Genomic DNA, 12587 nt, shown 5'->3' with positions numbered 1-12587 from the left:
CAATACAGTGGGGATCAGGAAATGTACCCATTTCCTCACTATAGTGCAAGCTCAGAGTTTGTATATATAATTAGCAAGGGGTGTAGGGGGAGCAGTCCCCCACATGGTGGGTGCAGGGGGGCTTGCCCACCTGCAAAACGTTAGTTGAACATGTCTGGCCGATAAGGTATGCTGGATAATGTCGAATATATCAAAAATGGACTTGTCAACATTACCGGTTTCGTCTTTGTGCCTTTCCGATGTTTATAATTTCAAGTTTATTTGTTGAGTAAGTAATTACTCGATGGACTGCCCTACCAGGTTTTGATCACAAACCTATATATATATATATATATATATATATATATATATACGGTTCCCTATCAGAAGCCTGAAACACTATAAGCCTGAAAATCAAAATCCTGAAACCAAAAGCCTGAAAATTCAAAATCCCGAAAACCCAAAATCCTGAAACTCAAAATCCTGAAAACACAAAATGGACATACTGACATCATTGTGGCTTTGCTATTGTTAGCCCTGTGGTGTTAGGTCATGCGTTGGGTTCAGGTAATTGTGCGGTTGGTTTTATGTTAGGGTTAGGGGCGGTTTAAGTGAGTTAGGGTTAGGGCGCAGGTTAGGCATGTATGCAGTAGTGACAAATATTGGGGTTAGGGGTGGTTTAAGTGAGTTAGGGTTAGGGCGCGGGTCAGGTGAGTGTGCGATAGTGATGGACCTTAGGGTTAGGGTTAGGGTCAGGGACAGTTGGTAGATGTTAGTGTCTTTATAGTGACATATTAGCATTATTTGTGTTTTCAGGATTTTGAGTTTCAGGATTTTGGGTTTTTGGGATTTTGAATTTTCAGGCTTTTGGTTTCAGGATTTTGATTTTCAGGCTTATAGTGTTTCAGGCTTCTGATAGGGAACCACATATATATATGTACATATATATGGATTCACTTTATCTCAAAATACTGTGCCAGTTAAAAAAAAAACAATATAGAGGATTTAATACTTGACATAAAATTGTTCACAAAAGAATTGAACCTGGCACAGTTATTTAAAGATGGTTCAAACCCTACCTAGGGTGCAAAATTAAAAAAATAGAAGTACTTATAACCCACCGTTACACCAGGATATACAGAATTTTGAGATGTGTGTAACCAGTTTGATAAAAAAAGAATATGAGAATGTGAAGGAGGTTAGTTCAAACCTATCCCCGAAGGAGAGGAAACTATTAAGGAACTAAGTGAAAATGAAAAGATTCGAGTCATGAAACCCGACAAGGGGGTGGGGTGGTGTTAATGGATCAATGGGATTACACCACAAAAATTCTGGAAATATTGAATACTGATAATAGATATGCCATTGTATCAAGGAATGAGCTTAACATTTCATATAAAAAGACTGATTTAACCTTGGAGGACAATTTAATGCAGGAGTTGATTGACATACATTTATATCAATTCTTAAGGGTACACAAGCCTGTCATTCCGGCTATTTTTGGCATTCCCAAGATACATAAGGGGGTGGACAATCCACCCCTGAGACCAAGTGTCACCTCACCAGGATCAAAAACACAACTATTAGCCATATACGTAGATACAAAATTAAAAAAACTTCTATTCTAGATATCCACATATATTGGTGGATTCTTGGGATTTTCTGAATAAAATTGGTATCACCTGTTATAAAGACAGTATTATTTTCCTCACCATCGATGTAAAAGATTTGTTTTCAGTAATACCCCACACAGTAGGACTAATGTGGTTTGAAAAAATGTTGGTCGAATTTGGCTTTCTATCATCTGATGAATTTAAACTTGTTTTGGAAAATATGGAGATGGTATTGAGATACAATTATATTTATTTTCAAGGAGGTTTGTATCACCAAACAGATGGGGTTGCCATGGGGTCGGCCTGTGCTCCCATATATGCCAACATCATTATGTTGTATTGGGAGCAACATTTTGTTTTCAATTCTGACTATTTTACACACATTTTGGGGTACTACTGATTTTTGAACGATATATTTATTTTATGGGATGTAACTGAGGAATTGATTCCAGACTTTATGGATTATTTGAAGCAGAGTACTGGGTTTTTGTAATTTACATATGAATTAGGGGTGGACGAAACACATTATTTAGATGTGAAGTTACAAAAGGATTATACCAACAAAGTCTACAGGTCTGGTATATATAGAAAAGAATGTTATTCTAACTCATTTACATTATGAGAGTGACCACCCATACAATTTTAAAAAGAATATTATAAAGGGACAAATGGTTAAAATAGCAAGAATAACATCAAACAAAGTAGAATTTATGAAAGAAATTGAGATTGTCCATAATATGTTTGGTGAAAGGGGATATCCTGACAAACTGATTAATCCTATTAAAAGATGTGTTGTGGAAGGCTGGGGATCAGTTTATTTACCACTATTGACTAGTGGAGAAATTATTGGTGCTAACAAAATTTTGGGAAGCACTGAACAAATTACATCACAACTTCCTTACTTGACATTAACACACTATCCAATATAGGTTGGGTCATAAAATGCATAAACAACACCTGGGATATGTTCAGAAGGATGCCCATGAGGGTGGAACTGTTTCAAAAACCGTTGAGATTTAGTTTTAAAAGGAATTTAACTTAAAGAACATACTGGAGAAGAAAAAGGATGGTTATAGAGGAGGGACATGTCCAAAACTTGGCACCTTTAAGTGTGGCAGGTGCTCCCAGTGTCCCTTTGTAGTGGGAACAAAAGATTTGGATATACCTAGTAATGGTTTCAAAATTAAGGGTAAAACCTATTCCAGTTGCTGCACAAAAGGAGTGGTGTACTTAGTGTACTGTAAGGTTTGTTGGGCATATTATATTGAAAGACATAGCATAACTTAAGGTTACGTATATCTGAGCATACATATGACATTAATAGGAAGAACGAGGATAATGCCTTATACAGACACTTATTAACTTGTAAGGAGGCAGATTACAAATTTTGGGTGCTAGAGGAAGTAAAACAAAATGAGAGAGGTGGTGATTGGGAGACCCGATTGGAATTCCAGGAAATGTTCTGGCAGTTAAGGCTGGATGCATGTAACAGTCCAGGTTTGAATGACCACATATCCATCACCCCTGCTTTAAAACTACTAGCATCCAACCCAAAAAGACCGGACCCCTAAATCAACTTACCATAGTTAATGAATAAAAATAATACTGAAACAATATTACAAATCATTTCTTCATGGTATTTTCTACTAGCACACTTTTTAGTATTTTTATATACCATAGTCTATCATGTTATATAATTTTAACTTCATATACATTGTATAAAGAATAAATTACATACATATATGTATACATATATATTTTTATGTATGTCTATATTTTTTATAGTTACTATCTATTCCATAAACACTTATTCCCCCAGGATCTTGGAACTCTTTGCCTTTAATAACAAATAGCATTTCACTCCAGTCTGCACATTAAAATGAATTTTATGGTTATAATTGTATTTTTACTATTTTTATAGGTAACACCTGTAAGTTCATTATTTTAGAATATTTAATACACAGTCATTTATTTCTTATATTCACATTTATATTTATACTTTTAACCATATTTATATATGTGTTTATATTCATGGTCTGAAGCATAGCCAAATGTATTTGAACTTTCATGAGTTAATTCATTCTGTTGAATTAATTGTTTGACTAATAAAAAGTGATGTGGCTTGGTATATAAAGTGCATAGCTACTTTATAGGATGATTCTGATGAAGTCTCCCGAGTGGAGATGAAAGCGCTCAATATAAAATCTACTTGTTTTTGTTTTTACTATAATAAATGATTTTCTTGTTCTTAGAGCTTTCCTGTGGAATTATTCGTAATTTATGTTCCCCTGAACAGAGGAACTCAATGGAGGGACTGATTGGTATCAACAGGGTCTGTTGTGTTACTTTTGTAAAGTGTATACATTGTAGAGTATTGTGGAAAACTGTTTCAAACATAGTGAACAAAAGTTGCGTAAATGATCCGTAAGGTACATAGACTGCATTGTAAATAAACAGTCAGAGGAAGTGTGTGTGTATTGAATAGGGACACACAGATTAATTGCAGGAATGAATACAAGGAAAGAAGACAGGTGAAACATGGTAATGTACAATAGATGAGGGCATGTCAATGAAGACAGTTATAGCATGAACACTAATTACATATTGACATGATACAATACAAACTGCACAGTTAATATATATTATGTGACTATCACACAAGGTGACATAACTACCATGCTAAAGGACAATGCTGTCCAAGCTGCTGAATCCCTTACAAAGGCACTCTATGAGCACCTGCAAGAATGCATGAATCGTGCTATCCCAAGCAAAACCAAGACTCACTCCTCCAAGAAAAAGAAACCAGTCTGGTGGACCCCTGCCATAAACAAGCTATACAATAGAAGGAGGAAACTAGTACAGAAAATAGTAAAATCCCAAAAAGGAAAGATATCCCTGATCAGTATCAGCAAGAAACTATGATCCCCCATAAAATCATTCAAGGCTAGCTTCGAAAAAAAATTGCCAAGGACTCCAAAGATAACAACAAAGCATTCTTCAGCTATGTCAAGAACCTAAGTGGAAACTCTCAAATCTGCTCTAAGTTAGTGCAGAATGGCACAAAATACACTGAACCTACTGATATTGCCAACATTCTGGCAGATAGGTTTAGTGCAAACTTCACCCCCACTCACCCCCTAAAGGGCCCATAACCATACCAGAAGAATGTAGAGCCCCAGCAATCACTGACACACAGGTTAAAACAGCATTACCTAAAGCCAAAAACACAGCTTCAATGGGACCGGACAGTGTCCCAGGCTGTGTCTTACACGAGCTCCAAAATGAAGTAACCCCTCACCTAAACACACTGTTCAAACTCAGCCTCTCTACAGGCTACATACCCATAGAGTGGCGTACAGCAACACTTATCCTGCTACACAAAGGTGGATCCACAACGGACCCCGGGAACTATCGCCCTATAAGCCTGACTAGCCTGGTCTGCAAGGCTATGGAGTGCAACATCATGGAACTCATTAACAGAGACATTGGGAACCTTCAAACATTGGATCCTACCCAGTTTGGCTTTGTTAAGGGCAGATCATGCCTCCTAAACCTGGTGGACTTCTTTGAGACAGTTAACAAGGCTTTAGATGAGGGAAAGGAGGTCCACACAGCCTACCTAGACTTTGCAAAGGCTTTCGACACCATTCCCCATTTTGGTATTATAGACAGGCTCACCAGCCTGAGCATAAACCCCATGTCACGAGATAGGTTGCCAATTGGCTCACAGACAGAACCCACATGGTGAGCGTTGCAGTCTCTAGGTCCAACTCTAAACTGGTTACAAGTGGCGTCCCCCAGGGCTCAGTCCTGGGACCCCTCCTGTTCAGTATATATTTCTCAGAGGTACAGGCAAGCACAGGAGGACTATGGCTGACCAAGTTTGTAGACGACTGCAAACTGAGGGCCATAATTGACTCTCCAGCTGATACAGACATCCTCCAGAAGGGTCTCACTGAGACAGATACCTGGTGTCAAAATCATGGCCTCAAGCTAAATGCCAAAAAGTGCATAGTCATCCCCCTTTGGAAAAAAAACATAGTATCCACAAACTACCACATACGTGGTAGTCCCCTAAATACAGAAAATGTAATAAGGGATCTGGGGACCCAAGTAGATAATAATCTCTCCTTTGATAATCATATTTCCAAAGTGGTTAGAAAATCCTTCTGTGTGGCCCACCTAATCACAAAAGGGTTCGCATCTAGAACAAAAGAGGTTATTGTGCCCCTCTACTCATCACTCATCAGACCAATCATAGAGTACAATGCCCCATTTGGGATGTACCTTACAAGACACCTGCAACAGCTGGAAAGACCACAGAAGTACCTCACCAAAAGGATTACTGGCCTCAAACAGATGCCCTATGCAGCCCGACTGAAGAAACTTCAGCTGTACTTGGTTGCATACCACTTACTCAGAGGTGATCTCTGCCTAACATACAAGGCCATGTCCATCCCAGAATTGATGGACATGCTCCATCTAAAAAAAAAAAAATGCCCGAGAGCTACATGCTCTAGGGATCTAAACCTCACCACAACAATAAATAGGATGTGCTGGAGGGATAGATTCCCCATGCTCTAGAACAGGATTCCAATCTTCATTAGGCAGAGCCCCTCACTAACACTCTTCAAGAGAAAACCTGACGAGTGGATGGGAAACAGAAAATTTACCCCGGGGATCACTGCAGTGGCTCTGCTGGACAGAGGCACAGGGAACTAATCTAAGGGGGTGGCGAAAGCCAACACATTCTGGCTAGGCTTATAGATGTATATATTCTTAATTATAAAAATATAAAAATATATAAAATATATACAAAATATACATATATACCTATATGTTTAATATAAACTCTAAAATTATTAAAACATAGGTCTACACATACATGTACACAACAGATGCACTTATTAACATCAATGTATAAAACATGCTCACACGCTAGGTTAATAAAAAATATATTAAACTTCTGCTTAACTAATAAGAATTGGTTTAATGCTATGCCACTGTACTGTTAAGGGGCCAGGAGGACTATCAGCATTGATATCCATTTATCATCTTATTTTGATAGACCCATCTGCCCTACACTTAATTTTGGTACCTATGCATGTCACAACACTGCTCCTTGCTCAGACTTGATGATCAGATATGGAATATAATAGTTATGTGTGCATTTACACACACACCATACATATACATTCTTGTAAGAGCTACTGTACTACTACCAATGTGGTGTACATGGCATCATGCTCTGTATGTCCTGCATACTACATTGGTAAGACAGGACAGGATTATTGAACACAAATCAGAAATCAGGAGGAAGTATAGTCAGAATGCCTTGTATAGACAGGCATACATTTAGATTTAGGGTCATTGATTTGGTGATTACCTCACTCAGATGTGGTGATATTAATAATTTTCTTGAAACTAAAGAATATCAATGGATTTAAATGATACCTTTATTAACCTGTGCGTATGAGCATGTTTATACATTGATGTTAATAAGTGCATCTGTTGTGTACATGTATGTGTACACCTATGTTTTAATAATTTTAGAGTTTATATTTATATGTATATTTTGTATATATTTTATATATTTTTATATTTTTATATTTTTATAATTAAGAATATATAGACTTTGGCTGCAGTCACATGACTACTAGGCTTGTATTCTACCATTAGGCTTATAGATGCCCTTGGGCAGATAGTCTAGTACTTACTTATGAACCTATGAACAATAGAGAAGATTCTTTGTGATATAAGCATCCTGACATGTACAATGGAGAGGACATACATCAGGGATGGTACATACAATAGGGGTTATGTGCATATTGTGGAGTTGTGCAAAATGAGTTGCCTGAATATGACTATAATGTCAGCAGAGGTCTCAACCAAGTGGGATACATAATAACAGGCTCATGGACAACAGTAGACAGAAGAATGTACAATCATAGACAATATCAAAATAATACGACCAGTAATCCCATGCCTCTGACATAACATATGTGATTGTGAGTAATCATTGATGGTTCTGCAAAAACACACTTGTATAACTATTACGTGTTGTCAGCAATCTATGAGGGGAGTGAAGCACACCATCCTGAAACTTTAACATCTGCCAGAGGTGTTAGGAGGGACAGTGCTATACCTGTATGTGAGATTATGATCAATCCAGGCTAGTTGACAGGTATGCATGGCGCGCACACACACACACACATACACACACACACACACACACACACACACACACACACACACACACACACACACATATATATATAGATAGATAGATAGCACAATCCACACTGTCACAGATGTAACCCATGCCATCAATGTTGTCAATCAGCTATGCATGTACTGTGTGCATCACAGGAATACGTATCACACATGCATCTGGTATAATACTTTGATGGGGGTTCCGCACCATCAGACACTAATGTTTATGCAACAAAAAAGAATACTTAGATATGATCAATAAGATGTGTGGGAGCTCACTGTGGCAAATGTGGTACACTTGAGTAATGCATCCCTGGAAGATGTGTAGGGAGATACATGATAAAGAGTGCATTGTAGTCAGTTATTGGTGTGATGAAGGCTGTATAATGACCTTTACTGTGGATATCCTGTACATACGCAGGAGCTCTTTTGCATACATGGGAGTAGTCACCATTGTGGGCACATGCTGGTGAACATTCCTCATACCATCTACCTCAATACACAGGTCACATACCACTTGGTCTGCTCATGGGGGTGTACTGTCTGCACTATCATTAACTTGTGCATTTGCTTTTATAATATGAAAAATCACCCTGTGATTTTTTTTTCATCTCATGTGTCTTCATGGCTGTGGCAGCAATCCTTTGTGTGTGTTGATACTCTCTGTATTATACTAATATCACACTTGGATTCAATAATTGTCCACAGTCTGCAGTCATCCAGAAAACTGTTTGGACAAAGGATGTGTATGCCATTCATGATGTCTGTGTGTTAAAAAATGAACATGAAATGGCCTTGCACACAACCCTGAGGTATGGACCTGATCACTGTGCTCTAGATATAGGTTACTTCACACACTTCAACATATTTATATGTCACATATGTGATCCAGTGGTCTACCAACTTGGTGATATAGGTGTTTATGGCCACTTTTGACAGTGTTGCAGTAATACCTCAGTGTAGATTTGTGTCAAATGCCTTGGCCTGTTCAAGTTTTGCAGGATGAGAGTGTTGTCATCATGCATGCCCCTGTTGACCTTCTTGAGAACATCTAATGGATCTATATTATATCATCAAACGCTTAAAAAAGTGAACAATGAATAATCGATCCCGTGTAAGCAAAAGCTTACAATCTCGAAAGCTCAGAACAGTGATTTTTTTTTTCCCCTTGGAAAAAAATCGCTGTTCCAAAAAAAAAAAGAAAAAAAATTGAAAGAATACATAAAGTGGGTAGCTTCACCTCCCCCCCCCTTAAATATACCAACTCCGAGATCGCACTACCGAAAATGGCAAAGTAACGGAAGTGGCCAAGCGAAAGAATTTGCTTAAAAGCTGCTTCGCTATTTTTCCTTTTTGTTGTTTTAAGTTCGACCAAGATGCATTCGACAGAATGTGTCTTCGGTCATCTAATAGGAACCCCATCTAACAGATATAACAGACATGGATGTAGCCTGAAAAAAATCACACATGTCTTTCGCACACAGGCAGGATGTTACCATTGTCCATTTAGGAAAGGTCCATGATGACATGATGGTCTACCCGACAGCTGAGTATAATCAGCATGTGACTACATATGCATGCCTCCCCCCCAGTCAGATAGATGTAGTTCAATGTAAACCCTTCTACTGGAACATATTCTGTCTGGAAGCTGTGTTGAAGTATGGATCCAACCATTTCTGATAGGTCCATGTTTTGCTCACTGAGTCACGCTATAGGCAATCTGTGATCTTGTCATGGCCAATTGATTCTGTGTTATTAGCCGTACAGAACACACAGATGTGTTGCCCTCCTTAGCACAGCAACTGAGTAATGCTTGCATGTATACTTTGGCTGACTGACAGCAGCGACAGGAGTGTGACATGTGAAACAATTTCACAATTGGGTGGGCATGTTTGGTGGCATCCACATGCACATCTATGCTTAGTTGTGTATTCCACTTAACATTTCAAATGTATTGGAATAAATGCTTTGTGAAAAGACCTATAAATACAACAGTGGTCATTCATCACATTCCACACATTGGTACTAAGCACACAATCATACAACTGTACCAAAGTCATGTGCTTAGATCAATTGAAAAACATATGCCTAAATGTGTTTTATGGGCAAGCTGTGTTTGATCAGCCTGATGCCATATCAGGACACATTACAGATCAGTTGTTTGTGGCTCATACAGAACATTTCCTGACACTAATGGTAACAGTCACACAATGGTGCTGCTGACCACCTAAATAATACTTGGTTATAGTAACACAACTGCAAATATAATGAATTCCACAAGGCTGTAATTGTATCAAAACATGTGATACATTGTTGTGTATATCACAGCATACTAACATATATACAAGACAAGACTTATGTGACCATATAATCAATATGTGTGTCACAGATCATTTAATGATGGTATGTAGACACTTACACACCTATACCATACTGCAATTATGACTGTGATGGTGGAATGTGAACTGTGTTTATGGTTGATTGGCTCCACTACAACAACACATGTCTAATATGCCAACAATATACATACAAGTGTATCATGCAACGTCACTCACTTCACTCAACAACAAGTACCGTTATGACTCTGTCATAGTTCATTTTGGGGTGAATTACTTGAGATGAACCCCTCTGGACTATATAAAGAGACAGATGACTGAATTCTCAGATTATGTGTCCCAGGCAGGTATGCCCATAGCCCTAAGTAGCATTCTACCTTCACCCAGGATGATGCCACAATAGAAACAAAAAAATGATCAACTTCAACAATTGGCTTAGCTTCTGGTGCCAATCCATGGGATCCAGTATCTCTCAGCCTGGGATGACATGTTTAACAGGCCATGCTGTTTTGCCAGAGATGGTCTGCACCTCTGTCCTTTAGGCTGTTGGATACTGACAAAGGCACTTCCCTCCCCCATAGTGCCTTTTTTAAGCAATGTCAAAGCAACAAAAGTTCTGATGTAACTAAATCCACTGGAGGCAAACTCAAGGTTCTACTGCTTAATGCTAGGAGTCTAAACATGAAGCTGCAATGGAGGAAATTGCCAACCTGCTAGCTGACAGATTTGGCACAAACTCCACTCCCCTGGCTCCACCGGCCATACCGCAAAGCATACCTGACACCAGTCCTCTGCCTAGGATCTGTAGACATCAGGTCATATCTGCACACTCCAAGGCTAAAAATACAGCCTCAATGTTATCAGATAACATCTCAGGTTGTTTACTAAGCAATCTAAAACTGCACCTAGTGGACCCACTTAGTGCCCTCTTTAACTATAGCCTGAAAGCTGGCTTTGTTCCAGCAGAGTGGAAAACAGAAACAGGAATCCCCTTGTACAAAGGGGGGGGGGCATCAACTGACCCTGGGTCCCATTCTAACCAGTTTCATCTGCAAGGCCATGGAAATAATCATTATGGACATTATCAACAAGGACATAGGTGACCTTCAAACTCTAGACCCAGCCCAATTTAGCTTTGTTAAGGGTAGATCATGCTTATCAAACCTAGTAGCCATCTTCGGGAAAGTCACCAAAAGCCTGGATGAAGGTAAGACAGTGCATACTGCCTATCTTGATCTGGCCAAGGCTTTTGACACAAACCCCAACTCGGGTATCACTGAGAAACTCTCTCAACTGGGAACTAACCCTTATGTCACTAGATGGCTAGCCAACTGGCTTACTGACAGTACACCTAATGTCAAAGTCGGTGACTCAACCTCTACCAGTTGCATCACCAATGGCGTACCACAAGGATCTGTGCTGGGCCCTTTACTGCTTGGAATCTATTTCTTGGAAGTCCAGGCTAAAGCAGATGGCCTTTGGCTTATAGAGTTTGCTGATGATTGCAAATTGATTGCAATCATTGAATCCCCCAGTGATGCTAACATATTGCAAGAGGGGCTAACACAGACAAATGACTGGTGCCAAAGCCATGCAAAAAGTGCCATTATTAATGCCTTTGGCAAAGTGGAATGCCCCACTAATTACAGCAATGACTACCCCTCCCCAAGCTCAAACCCAGTGGTGCAAGACCTGGGCACACAGGTAGATAGCAATCTGAACTTTGACCACGACATTTCCACAGTGGTAAGGAAAGCCTTCTACATTGTGCACCTCATAAGTAAGGGCATCGCATCCAGGTCTAAGGATGTTATAACACCACTGTGCATGACCCTCATCAGAACAATAATAGAGTATAATACTCCCTTTTGCATGTACCTCACCAGACACATGTAGCAGCAGAAGAGACCACAGGGGTTCTCAACAAGAAAATGCAGGGCCTCCAAACCATGCCATGATGTACATGGATAGACTGATAGCCCTGTCACTGTACTCGTATAGGCTGGTGAGAGTTGACTTGTGCCTGGCCTACAGGGCAGTCTCTGCCCCAGCCCTGATGGAAATGCTGCACATCCACTAATCTAATGGCACAAGAGTCACTTGCTTTGGGGATCTTAACATAGCCTATGACATTAACACAACATGCTTGACAGACAGATTATAACTGATGACATCAGCAGAGTCTGGTGAGAGGAAGATATTAATGGTAGTATCCCACATGCTGGTGTAAAATGCTCTCTCTAATAACACACCAGTTGACTGCAGTGAGAACAGAACCCTACCTATCTAAATACACAGACTACAGAACTCAGTACTTGACACAAGTTCCATGGCACAAGTCTTTCATTTTCAATCCTTCAAGGATTGTAGTGATGACTGCAGGATACGCAGTTATGCTGTTCTGACTAGACAGAGACACACACACGCACACACGCACACACGCACA

At 39.4% G+C, this 12587-nt stretch overlaps 1 protein-coding gene across 1 annotated transcript in view; it reads right to left on the bottom strand.

The window, feature by feature from the left end:
• Nucleotides 1-12587, bottom strand: part of PDE2A (phosphodiesterase 2A) — a 1720394-nt gene that overhangs the window by 101194 nt on the left and 1606613 nt on the right. The window lies entirely within an intron of this gene.

The sequence above is a fragment of the Protopterus annectens genome, chromosome 5.part1, assembly GCF_019279795.1.
Source record: "Protopterus annectens isolate FY-2018-M chromosome 5.part1, PAN1.0, whole genome shotgun sequence".
Taxonomy (NCBI): Eukaryota; Metazoa; Chordata; order Ceratodontiformes; family Protopteridae; genus Protopterus; species Protopterus annectens.
Note: the sequence above shows the minus strand (reverse complement) of the source record. Positions and strands in the feature narration are given on the sequence as shown.